The sequence below is a fragment of the Coptis chinensis genome, chromosome 4 (genome assembly GCF_015680905.1).
Source record: "Coptis chinensis isolate HL-2020 chromosome 4, ASM1568090v1, whole genome shotgun sequence".
Classification (NCBI taxonomy): domain Eukaryota; kingdom Viridiplantae; phylum Streptophyta; class Magnoliopsida; order Ranunculales; family Ranunculaceae; genus Coptis; species Coptis chinensis.
In genome coordinates, this window is record NC_141459.1 from 68,763,831 (window position 1) to 68,778,050 (window position 14,220).

Below are 14,220 nucleotides of genomic sequence, written 5' to 3' on the forward strand. Positions count from 1 at the left end.
AGTTTTGTATCCTGGAGTTTTTGCTTAGCATGATTAGGGGAGTAGGGAAGGCTGTTGCACCTCTCCCTGTGTTGATAACCAAGATCATGCTGAAGTTGAGAGCAGCTCCAGCGTTTGATAGGTCTTACATCACCCTACACCAAAATCCTCGCATCTATAAGGATTGTGTCCAACGATTTTGGAGGTTGCCTGAGGATAGGGTAGAGGACGAGGAGGATGGTGGAAATGAGAATGCCGAGGAGGATGGGGGAAATGAGAATGCCTCGGAGGATGAGGAGGACTTGACTTGTTTTTATGCGGATGCCTTGGAGAGGTGTTGGTCAGATGCAGAACGCATGGCCGTAATTCATCGTGGCATGCGTTCACTCAACACTATCTGCGAAGACCTCCGGACTCGACAGGCTACTATCCATCATAACTTCGAGATCCAATCCCAACGGGAGGACGAGCGGTGGGAACAGATGAGGGCCGAGCTAGAAGCTCAGCGCCAGTTCCGGGCCGACATGCTTGCACGATTCCCACCTCACGGGGATTCTCCTTCTGAGGACACACCATCGAGGCACGAGCGTCGTCGCCGAAAGACGAATGGGGCTGGCCCATTGGGAGCTCAGGAGCCATCTCCTGAGCGTGTGCCCTCCGCTACCAGTACCGAAGTGGTTAGGGATAGTATCGTTTGATGTTTTTTTTTATTATTTGTAGTTTCATTATTTTTATTTATATTAATGTAAGTTTAATTCCGTAATTTGAATTTTGTAGTGAAATGTACTTCGAATGAAAATTTTAATATAATGCGGTTATTTTCATTGTGCGTGGTTGTTTCATATTGATCCCACCTTCCCAAATTGTTTGGGAGTGGTGTTATCTATTCCAGCATGATTTTTATATGACCCTCGTTTTAGAATTTATTGCGGAGTCAAGGTGAAAATATAGCCGATTAGGAATATCTATGAATAAGTATCATGGTAGGATGAAATCTCGATTAAATAGGTAGATTCTATCCTAAATTCAACCTAAAAGATACTAGGTTTGTTTTAGAATCAAGGAAATGAGTTGTTTCCGTTTTCGGGTTTGGAAATTTTAGGATTTCCGGAAACTGCCGTAAAAACTTTTGGCAACTTCCCGATCCGTTTTAGCAACTTTAAACCTATATAAACTTCATTCATTCTACACTCACAACTCACACTACACCTAACCTCCATCACTCACCTTTCATTCCCACGATTTCCACGTTTCGTCTCATTTTCTGATTTTCAAGACACCTCGGGGCCAAGCTGCTTGCGGAGGATGACTTCTCTACCCTTTTTTTCAGAATTTTTGTCAGAGCGCACTTTCTTCAAGGTGTGAGTGCTACCTGCGCTCAAACACTAGAATTCCAAAATCTTGAGCGCTTTCGCACTAAGTCGAGCGCTCGCATACGACTTCGTGGACCGAAAAAAGTTCCAGTTTTTCTGCGGGGTGTTCCCGGATCATTCGCAGCTATTTCAGAGCATAATTTTGAGATGACATCTCCTACATTGATACCGGAACAGTCTTTCGAAGATTTGTTCCAAAGCACTACTTACGGTGTTTGGTTTCGCGAAGCGATCACATACGTAGGCTGGGAACCGCTTATGGTAAGACCTGATGCATTTTATTCTCCAACACTAGCATCTTATTTTTATGATAACTGCATTTTCTTTGAGAGACCAGATGGAGAACAAGTGTTCTCCATCAACATTGATAATGAACCAATGGAAATTACCAGGTTCTTGCTAGCATTTGTTCTTGGACTTGCTATGCCAGCTGAAATACAAGACCCATGGTGTTATTGGGTAGATAATATGTATGTCTACACTTATGAGTTTTTGCATGAGTTGTATGGCGGAGGCATTTTCCGTATCGAGGACCAAGGGGAATATAACGTCGCCTTTGGTAGCCTGTCCATGAACATAGGAACTGTTATGTTTTGGATCATGCTAAATATTTTAGGGGAATGGCGTTTTTCTTCTGTGAATGATGCCACTTGCAGCGTCTTCCTTGCTTTAGCCACGGGACGTATGTGTCATGACCTTCCCCGAACCTTGATGTCTAGTTTAGCTCGATCCCATAGCATGAGGCATAAGTACCTTCTTATGCCTGTTCTAATTTCCCGTATTATGCTATGTTTCTTTCCTGTTTTTGTACACGTTTCACGGATTGGATTACGGTCGACACTGTAAGACCCACAAATAGTATTATTCGATCTTTCCGTTCAATGACTTGGCAAGGGTGGAGGTTACAACCTCATAAGGTTGCACCCTACACCCCGTCAGACCAAGTGGCACTTAATAGGTTAGCAATAATAGATGATAAATGGCGGGAAGCCTGGCAAATTATCATGGCATGTCAAGACGCGAAGGAACCTCACTTCTTTATAGAAGAAGATGATGAGCAGGATGATGAATAAGCGGGAGATAAGGTAAGTTTTAATTCTAGTTAGTGTCTGCTTATGTCCCAAGCAATTTCATTCTTTTAACCCCATAATGGGTAGAACTCGTATAAAGTTGCGTCAGTTTTTATTTCCTATATTAGTATGTTCTAACCTTGTTTTGCAGATGTTCCTGAATTTCACGCGATTCAATGGTATTTTTCCTACCCTCTTTATTTAAAATACTTTGAGGACAAAGCATGCTTCTTGTTTGGGGGGGGGGCATAGAAACACGTGTAATTAAGGCATCTGTTAGGATATAAATATGTATAATATGCATTTATTTTCTACTCAAAATTTCAAAAATTTAAAAATATAAATAAATAAATTCATGCTATACACTTAGGAATATTGGTATTGTTTTCCTTCTCTATGCTATTAATAATCTAGAAGTCTCACGTAGATTTTGCATTAGAATAATTTTTAGAAACTTAGGTTAATATGTAGGTAATAATCGTTGCATCTATCTATAAATATTTTACATGAGTATCGATGATTGTTAGCAGTAAGTTTCTGAAATCTAGGCTAGAGTACTTATTCTACAAATCCTGTGAGAATATAGCCTAAAGCCTTATATGAGCGAAACATTTGAGAAATGACACAAGGGAGAAGTAAAATCCGGATAGAGATATCACACGTCCACTTGCTTGATCACTAAACCATATCCTAAGCGAGAATTTAGGCCCTCTTTGGATCGATATAGCCAGAAATTCAAACCTATGAATTATTTTCCGCTAGTCCCCCCTCTGAGCCTTTCTTTAGCCTTTCATAAACCACAAATCCTTTACCCTGTACAAAACAAAATTAAAAAAAAAAAAAAAAAAAAAAAAAATCAACCTACCCAATTTAGATAATTCTGAGAATAGAATGAGGAAGAAAGAAGAAGAGAAAAACATGTGTAAACAAAAGTTAGTTAATTGCTTCAGAAAATAAAGAAAAGAAGTTTCCATCCAAAGAAAAGAAAAATAAAAATAGAAATAAAAAAAAACTCCAAAAAAAAAATAGAATAAAAAGAGTCAAAAGCCAAAGAAAAAGAAAAAAAAATATGGCTAAGGATGGAAAAAAAAAGTGTAGAAGCAAAAGTAAATAACAAGGTTTTCACTAGTTACATAATATGAAGACTCTATTATCTCAGACTTGTCCTTTTTGAATATCCATTTCCTTCCTTCTTAAACCATCTCCTAATCCCCGCAACACCTAATAAAGACCTCTAGCTCAATTAGGAATAGGTTGGTGTGATAGTAAGTGGCAGATGTGGTTGATCGACTCCGGCTTCCTTGTTGTCATTGAGATTGTAAGGTAAAGTGTGCCCACTTGCATTAATCGGAGTAAAAACTTGAGTGAAAAAAAAATCAGAGTGTTGTATCTTAACTATTATTGTGAGAACCTACTTAAGGACGCTATTCCGAGTTTCAGAAATGAACCTGCTAAGCATTTCATAGTACTACTCATTGTATATATGTTTATTGTAGATGATTGATTATTATGCATATATTAGCTTAGGTTTCGACTTGATTACTCTATATGCATTGCTAGTGAGAGGTATAGTTAATTTAGAGCATGAATAAGGAAACAATAGTTTTATTTCTTAGTCGTTGTAGTATAGATAAAGTTTGTGAGTACCTTCACTAGAAAACTCTCACGAGGCTATAACTCATCCACTAGGGAATTCCTAGTAGTTTAAGGCCTTGTTGCATATGGTCAATGCAATCGCACTCAGCGAAACGAGAGTAGATAAAACTCCATTTTTGGTCACTTATTCTAATTTCTCATCTTTGATTGAGGACAAGCAAAATGCTGTTTGGGGGTGGTTTGATAAGAGCCCAAAACTGTAGTTTTAACCCTGTAACAGTCATACTTTTAGGCCAATTATGTGAGTAATAATTAAGAGTTAACATTGATTACGTGTTTTTATGAATTTCAGGCTTCAAAGTCCATTTTGTGTAGAAATGTGCCACTTTAGCGAGATAAAGGAGCAAAGGTCGGTTACTAAGGAGTTCCGTGATTAAAGGCCAAGATTCAAGAAGACAAAGCCTTTCTGAAGCCCGGTCAAAAGCTGAAAAGTCGACGCGGGTAGAAACAGCACACAAGTCAACAGAACTTCTGAAGGCCGTATCTTTGGACTCAGACCTCGGAATGGGGCCTACCTTATGTCAAAACGACCGGCTCGGAAAGAGCTTTCCAATGGTCTAAGCCTTGATCCAATCAGAGGAGGATAAGTGGCTGAAAAGTCTGTTGAAGCCAACTGGAGCTGAAAAGGCCTTTTTGGACTGAAAGAATTGGGTTTTGGGCCTGATTCTCTGGCCCAAAACATGGCTCCAAGCCCATGCACGATTTTTGGATCTAAAAGTATAAAAACCAAAGCTTAACTCTTTGTTAATGGTAGCTAGTTAGACCTAAAACTATAGATAATTATAGATCTAGTTTTCATGTAATAAAATTAAGTTTAGTTTAAATTAAATTCTTGTTTTAGATTAAACTCTTAGAATCATTATTCTTAATTAGTTTGATTAATAAAATAGCTAGGTTGTCAATTTCGATTCTTGTCATTTACAATTGTGTAGATCTAAATTCCCTTATTACGTAGATAGCTAGACCTAGATTAGTTAGATTATTAATTTAGTATTTGAATCATTGTTTTATTATTCATTAGATTAATAAAATAGTGTTCTCCATAATCTAGTTTCATTTCCATTAATTGCTTAATTTCAATTTGTAGATTTAATTATTTGTCATTATTAGTTAAATTCAATTATTGCATTAGTAGTTTTGAATTGAGTTTAAACAAGAAAAGTTTCAATCTTTATATCATGTCTTGTTTGAATTCCATTGGGAATGATAGCGTGATGATTCTCGGCTAAACCTCCATTGAGGGGGTTGAGAAGCCTTGATGAAAGCTTGATTCCGATTATCGTAGAGTCGTCGTAATTTCCTTTCCACTCTAGAAACGATTAGTTCACCATGAGAATGGGTGTAATCGTTCACATGCTAGTTATGAATTGGTAGAAATGCCATGTGTAATTAGGGATTAGGAGTAACTAGATTGTTCTGCTGGCGATTCAATTCGGATTACTGACGATTAAATGCGTTAGTAGGGTTAAGTCGAGTTAAGGTGGAATCAATCCCCCTCTAACTCCTTATCATAGAATTAACGTACCATTCCCATAGTTGTTCTAATAGTCGACTAGTTGCATCTTGTGGGTAGTTGCATCATAGTCTAGTTGCCATTTCGTAAATCTCTCATTAGACTTTAGTTTAGAGTAATTATACGTAGAGAACACAGCATGCGGAAGGACTAGGAGTGGAACGAATCATCTACTCCACTATATCTCATAGGATTGAGAGTAAAATCTTTGATAAAATATAGGCACATAAGATAGTTTTAGTTTACTTACGTTTTGAGTTTCATCGTTCATTTCGTAGGTAAACTATTCAATTTTATGTTTTATCAAGGACCAAGGGGACTATAACGTCGCTTTTGGTAGCCTGTCCATGAACATAGGAACTATTATGTTTTGGATCATGATAAACATTTTAGGGAATGGCATTTTTCTTCTGTGAATGATTCCACTTGCAGCGTCTTCCTTGTTTTAGCCACGGGACGTATGTGCCATGACCTTCCCAGAACCTTGATGTCTAGTTTAGCTCGAGCCCATAGCATGAGGCATAAATACCTTCTTATGCCTATTCTAATTTCCCGTATTATGCTATGTTTCTTACCTGTTTTTTGTACACGTTTCACGGATTGGATTACGGTCGACATTGTACGACCCACCAATAGTATTATTCGCTCTTTCCGTGCAATAACTTGGCAAGGGTGGAGGATACAACCTCATCAGGTTGCACCCTACACCCCGTCAGACCAAGTGGCGCTTAATAGGTTAGCAATAATAGATGATAAATGGCGGGAAGCCTGGCAAATTATGATGGCATGGCAGACACCGAAGGAACCTCACTTCTTGGATGAGGAGGATGAAGAATAAAAGCGGGAGATAAGGTAAGTTTTAATTCTAGTTAGTGTCTGCTTATGTCCCAAGCAATTTGATTCTTGTTAACCCCATAATGGGTGGAACTCTTATAGAGTTAAGGTCGGTTTTATATTAGTATGTTTTAACCTTGTTTTGCAGATGTTCCAGAATTTCACGCGTTTCCATGGTATTTTTCTACCCTCTTTATTTAAATGCTTTGAGGATAAAGCATGCTTCTTGTTTGGGGGGGGGCATAGAAACACGTGTAATTAAGGCATCTGTTAGGATATAGATAGGTATAATGTGCACTTGTTTTCTAGTTAAAATTTCAAAAATTCAAAAATATAAATAAATAAGTTATGCTATACATTTAGGAATATTGGTATTGTTTTCGTTCTCTATGCTCTTAATAATCTAGAAGCCTCACGAAGTTTTTGCATTAGAATAATTGTTAGAAACTTAGGTTAAGATATAGGTAATAATCTTTGTATCTATCTATAAATATATTACATGACTATCTATGATTGTTAGCAGCAAGTTTCTGAACTCTAGGCTAGAGTACTTATTCTACAAATCATGTGAGAATATAGCCTAAAGCCTTATATGAGTGGAACATTTGAGAAATGACACAAGGGAGAAGTAAAATCTGGATAGAAAATCACACGTCCACTTGCTTGATCACTATGCCATATCCTAAGCGAGAATTTAGGCCCTCTTTGGATCGATATAGCTAGAAATTCAAACCTATGAATTATTTTCCACTAGTCGCCCCTCTGAGCCTTTATTTAGCCTTTCATAAACCACAAATCCTTTACCCTGTTACAAAACAAAATAAAATAAAAAATTCAACCTACCCAATTTGGATAAGTCTGAGAATAGAATGAGGAAGAAAGAAGAAGAGAAAAACCTGTGTAAACAAAAGTTAGTTAATTGCTTCAGAAAATAAAGAAAAGAAGTTTCCATCCAAAGAAAAGAAAAATAGAAATAGAAATAAAATAAAAACTCCAAAAAAATAGAATAAAAGGAGTCAAAAGCCAATGAAAAATAAAAAAATATATATGGCTAAGGATGGAAACAAAGTGTAGAAGCAAAAGTAAATAACAAGGTTTTCTCTAGTTACATAATATGAAGACTCTATTATCTCAGACTTGTCCTTTTTGAATATCCATTTCCTTCCTTCTTAAACCATCTCCTAATCCCTGCAACACCTAATAAAGACCTCTAGCTCAATTAAGAATAGGTTAGTGTGATAGTAAGTGGCAGATGTGTTTGATCGACTCCGGCTTCCTTGTTGTCATTGAGATTGTAAGGTAAAGTGTGCCCACTGCATTAATCGGAGTAGCAAAAAACTTGAGGGAAAAATCAGAGGGTTGTATCTTGACTATTATTGTGAGAACCTATTTAAGGACGCTATTCGAAGTTTCGTAAAACTAACCTGCTAGGCATTTCATAGTATTACTCATTGTATATATGTTTATTGTAGATGATTGATTATTATGCATATATTAGCTTAGGTTTTCGACTTGATTACTCTATATGCATTGCTAGTGAGAGGTATAGTTAATTTAGAGCATGAATAAGGAAACAATAGTTTTATTTCTTAGTCGTTGTAGTATAGATGAAGTTTGTGAGTACCTTCATCGAAAAACTCTTACGAGGGCTATAACTTCGTCCACTAGGGAATTCCTAGTGGTTTAAGGTCTTGTTGCATATGGTCAATGCAATCGCACTCAGCGAAACGAGAGTAGATAGAACTCCATTTTTTGTCACTTATTCTAATTTCTCATCTTTGCTTGAGGACAAGCAAAATGCTGTTTGGGGGTGGTTTGATAAGAGCCCAAAACTATAGTTTTAACCCCTTAACCATCATACTTTTAGACCAATTATGTGAGTAATAATTAAGAATTAATACTGATTACGTGTTTTTTATGCATTTCAGGCTTCAAAGTCCATGATGTGCAGAAATGTGCCACTTTAGCGAGATAAAGGAGCAAAGGTTGGTTGCTAAGGAGTTCCGTGATTAAAGGCCAAGATTCAAGAAGACAAAGCCTTTGTAAAGCCCGGTCAAAAGCTGAAAAGTCGACGCGGCAGAAACACTACACAAAGTCAGCAGAACTTCCGAAGGCCGTATCTTTGGACTCAGACCTCGGAATTGGGCCTACCTTATGTCAAAACGACCGGCTCGGAAACAGATTTCCAATGGTCTAAGCTTTGACCCAATCAGAGGAGCAGAAGTGGACAAAAAGTCTGTTGAAGCCAACTATAGTTGAAGAGGCCTTTTTGGACTGAAAGAATTGGGTTTTGGGCCTGATTCTCTTGCCCAAAACATGGCTCCAAGCCCATGCATGATTTTTGGATTTGAGCATATAAAAACAAAAGCTTAGCTTTTTGTTAATGGTAGATAGTTAGACCTAGATTAGTTAGCCTCCATTAATTAGTTTTAGAACTTAGTTTTAGAATTTCAATTAGTTAATTAATTAGTTTTTCATATCTTGTTTTAGATCTAGTTTCATGTTTAATTAATTACTTTAGAACAAAGTAGATTATTAATTTAGTATTTGAATCATTGTTTTATTATTCATTAGATTAATAAAATAGTGTTCTTGGTAATCTAGTGTCATTTTCCATTTACTTATTTAGTTCAATTCTTAGATTCAATTATTTGTCTTTATTAGATTGAAATAATTTTTGCATGAGCAGTTTCCATTTGAGTTTAAATAAGCGAAGTTTCAATCTTTATATCATGTCTTGTTCGAATTTGATTGGGAATGATAGCGTGATAATTCTCGGCTAAACCTCCATTAGAGGGGGTTGCGAAGCCTTGATGAAGGCTTGATTCGTGTTAATATTGAATAGTCGTAATTTCCTTTCCACTCTAGAAAGGATTAGTTCACCATGAGAATGGGTGTAATCGTTCACATGCTAGTTATGAATTGGTAGAAATGCCATGTGTAATTAGGGATTAGGAATAACCAGATTGTTTTTCATGGGCGATTCAATTCGATTCACGACGATTAGATTCGTTAGTGGATTAAGTTTAGCTAAGGTGGAATCAATCCCCCTCTAATTCCTTATCATAGAATCGACGTAGTATTCCCATAGTTGTTTAAATAGTCGACTAGTTGCATCTTGTGGGTAGTTGCATCGTAGTCTAGTTATCATTTCATAAATCTCTCATTAGACTTTAGATAAGATTATTTATACATAGAGAACATTACTTTGTGAAAGAACTAGGAGTGGAACGAATCATCTACTCCACTATATCTCAATAGGATTGAGAGTAGAAATCTTTGATAGCAACTAGGTGTGACCTAAGTTTTAGTTTACTTACGTTTTGAGTTTTATCGTTCATTTCGTGGGTAAACTTTCATTTTTATGTTTATCACTATACCTTTATGCAATCTTAACAACAGACTTTGCAAGCCATCCAACTTTCCTTACAGCAGCTAGCCCAAGAGAACGTACAACCCAAAGGTGTGTTACCAGGACACGCGATACCTAATCCTAAAATACCAAACACAGCCTTTGAGGTAGACGGTAATACTAGTACGGACAAGGTAATCGTAGGTGAGCTAAGTGCCATCACCACTCTCCGTTCTGGCAGAGTAGTTGATAACAATGTAGCTATGCCTATAGTTACCCCAGAAGTAGTCCCTACATAGGAGATATAACTAGATACCCAAATGCAAACTGGAGAGCCTACCCCTGTAGTGGTACCAGTTAAACCGAAACCTATGAAACAAAAAGCAAAGGTTAGACATCTAGTTGAACCATACGCTAAGCATAGAGAGACACCACCGTTTCCCCAGAAATTAGCTATGTTAAACAAAGATACAAACTTTGACGAGATTAGGGAAGTATTCAAGAATCTAACGATTAACCTACCCTTTCTTGAAGAAATTAAAAAATTACCTCACCATGCTAAGTTTCTTAAGGAGTTGTGCACTACTAGGCGTAGGACAAATATTCCTAAAGACGCCTTTCTAACTGAACAATTTCCAACTTTAACAGAACATAATGGAATTATGAAGTACAAGGACCCTAGTCGTCCTACTGTACAATACACCTTAGGAGATTCTCACACGACCACCGCTTTATTGGACCTGGGGGCAAGTGTCAACTTACTCCCGTATTATTTATACAAACAAATAGGTCTGCAAGAGATGCAACCTACTCAAATGACGTTGCAATTAGCGGATAGGTCTATTAAGTATCCTAAGGGTGTGGTTGAAAATGTGCTAGTTAAGGTCTAGGATTTCTACTATCCTGCTGATTTTGTTATCCTCGATACAGAGGTCGTTAATGACTCTGTTCCGATCATCTTAGGGTGTCCATTCTTGGCAACTGCCAACGTACTTATAAACTGCCGAAATGGTTCGATGTCCTTGTCTTTTGGCCATCTTTCGATTGAAGTAAATGTGTTCAAAATGATGAAACAGTTACCAGATTCATCTATAGATGGAGCGATTAGCATGATTGAGAGATTAGCTCAAGATTACTTTAATAACACGTTTCCAGAAAACCATATGCTTAAATTCCTTTCTTTAGGAAGTTCAGATTTTGTTGATGACTCCTACGTACAAGAAGTCAACACCATCTTCAAGTCTAACCAAATCGTAGAACCTTTGGTTGTTCCATATATAGAGTTCGAAGACCTGCTGCCTAAGCAAGTATTCATTACTCAATATGAGGACCCCCCAGAAGTTTTTATCGACATACCAACCACCCCGGTTCTTAAACCTCTTCCTCCTGAGTTAAAATATATTCAACTTGATCCGGATAGTAGTCATCTGGTAATTATATCTTCTCTCTTATCTAAGGAGGAAGAGACACGTTTAATCAGGGTGATTAGGGAACATCGCTCACGATTGGTTGGTCCCTAGCCGATATTAAGGAATTGACCCTAATGTGTGTACTCACCGTATCCATTTGGAGGATAACGCAAAGACTTCTCGCGAACCTCAGCATCGTTTCAACCCGGCCATGAAAGAAGTGGTCAGGGAAGAAGTCTTACGGTTACTTGATGCGGGTATCATATACCCAATCTCGATAGCTTAATGGGTCAGTCCCATTCATGTAGTTCCAAAAATCGGGGATTACAATGGTAATGTAATGCAAAGGGTGAATATGTTGCCACACATGGTCCCATGAAATGGAGGATCTGTATAGATTACAGACGTTTAAATGCCATGACACGAAAGGATCATTTTCCCTTACCTTTTATAGATCAGATGCTAGAACGTCTAGCTGGTCATGCTTTTTACTGTTTTTTGGATGGCTACTCTGGCTATTTCCAAATTATTATCAATATTGATGACCAAGAAAAGACTACATTTACATGTCCCTTTGGAACATACACCTATAAAAGCATGCCTTTTGGCCTTTGTAATGCTCCTGGTACCTTCCAGCGTTGTATGCTTCATATATTTAGTGACATGGTAGAGCGTTTCATGGAAGTATTCATGGATGATTTTTCTATCTATGGAGACTATTTCACTGACTGCCTGTCTAACCTATCTAAGGTTTTGACACGGTGTGAAGAGAAGAGTCTAGTTTTAAATTGGGAAAAATGTCATTTCATGGTCAAAAAGGGCATAGTACTAGGTCACATTGTATCTAGTGATGGCATAGAAGTTGATAAAGCCAAAGTAGATAAGATAGCGACTCTACCTAGGCCATGCAGGTTTTTATAGGTGCTTTATCAAAGATTTTTCGAAAATAGCTAGGCCGCTAACTAATATGCTTTTAAAGGATGCCATCTTTGACTTTAATTTTAACTGTAAATAGGCTTTTGAAACCTTAAAAGCAGCCTTAACTTCTGCACCCATTATACAGCCTCCCGATTGGTCTAAACCCTTCGAACTCATATGTGACGCTAGTGATTATGCAGTTGGTGTTGTCTTGGGACAGAAACTAGATAATAAATCCACTGTTATTTATTATGCTAGTAAAACTCTAAACGATGCTCAAATGAATTATACAACTACTGAAAAAGAATTCTTAGCTATCGTTTATGCTTTAGATAAGTTTCATCCTTATTTAGTTGGTTCTAAGCCCTAGTTTACATGGACCATGCAGCCCTTAGGTACCTTCTCGCAAAGAAGGATGCTAAGCAGAGATTAATCCGATGGATTCTCCTCCTGCAAGAGTTCATATTAGAAATAAAAGACAAAAGAGGGGTCGAAAATGTATTTGCCGATCATTTATCTAGACTGACAAACGACGATGATAGTGATTCTGAGTCCATACCCGACTCTTTTCCTGATAAGTATTTGTATGCTATTTTTTATACACCATGTTATGCTGACATCGTAAATTATTTAGCGGCTGAGGCTATTCCATATGATTGGACAAGAAATGAACGTAAGAAGTTCTTGGCCAGAGTTAAGCTATACTACTGGGATGAGCCCTACCTTTTTAAGTATTGTACGGATCAAATTATTCGTCGTTGTATTCCCCAGTGGGAATATAATGAGGTTCTCTCATTCTGCCATGAAAAAGAGTGTGGTGGCCATTTCAGTGGTATGAAAACAACTGCCAAAATTTTACAATGTGGGTTTTATTGGCCTACACTCTTTAAAGATGCCCAAGTGCATTGCAAGGCGTGCATTCGTTGCCAACAACTTGGGCGCATCACGAAGCGTAATATGATGCCATTGAATCCAATCATGGTGGTAGAAATTTTTGACGTATGGGGCATTGATTTCATGGGTCCCTTTCCAGTTTCCCACGGCTTCATCTATATTCTAGTTGCAGTGGACTACGTATCTAAATGGATAGAGGCCATGGCTTGCCATAATAATGACCATAAGACAGTTGTGTTTTTTGTTAAAGAGTATATTTTTTGTCGATTTGGAATTCCCAAGACCATCATTAGTGATGGTGGAACACATTTTTGCAACAGAGTTGTTGCATCTCTAGTGAAGAAATATGGAGTTACATATAAGGTAGCAACTCCGTATCATCCACAAACTAGCGGACAAGTAGAAGTTTCTAATAGGGAAATCAAAAAGATCTTAGAAACAACTGTAAATCTTGATAGAAAAGACTAGTCAAAGCGTCTATCTGATGCCTTATGGGCATATAGGACTGCTTTCAAAACCCCTATCGGTATGTCTCCTTTTAGACTTGTATTTGGGAAACCTTGTCATTTGCCCGTTGAATTGGAGCACCGTGCTATGTGGGCTATAAAAAGCCTTAACTTCAATTTTGATGAGGCGGGTGTCAAGTGCAAGTTGCAATTGAATGAGCTTGAAGAAATCCGTAGCGATTCTTATGACCTTGCAAAGGATTATAAAACCAACATGAAATGTGTTTATGATAAACAAATTTTGTGCAAAGAGTTTGTGGTAGGTCAAAAGGTCTTACTTTACAATTCCCATCTACATATTTTTCCAGGGAAATTAAAAACTCGTTGGACTGGTCCTTTTCTGGTTACTGAAGTCACCCTTTACGGGGCAATCACCTTGGTAAATCCCAAGGACAACAATACTTTTCAAGTAAATGGCCAACGGTTGAAACATTTTCACGAGCTATTGTCCCCTGATGTAGAGGAAGTCCTTTTACAGGATCCTGTCTATGAGAACTGACTTTTTCCATTGGTGTACTTCCTTTCATTTCCATATATTGGTAAGTGCACCATTAAGTTAATCGGGCCCTCCCTATGGAGTGTGTGGCTACAAGTATCGGATCCTAAGTCCACAGTTCACATAATTCATGTTTTTCACTCTTGCATGTTTTCTCGGTTTTTTAGTCGTGTTCTTCTATGGTGTGAATTATGCTGTTAATGCTTTCTTGTTTTTCTTA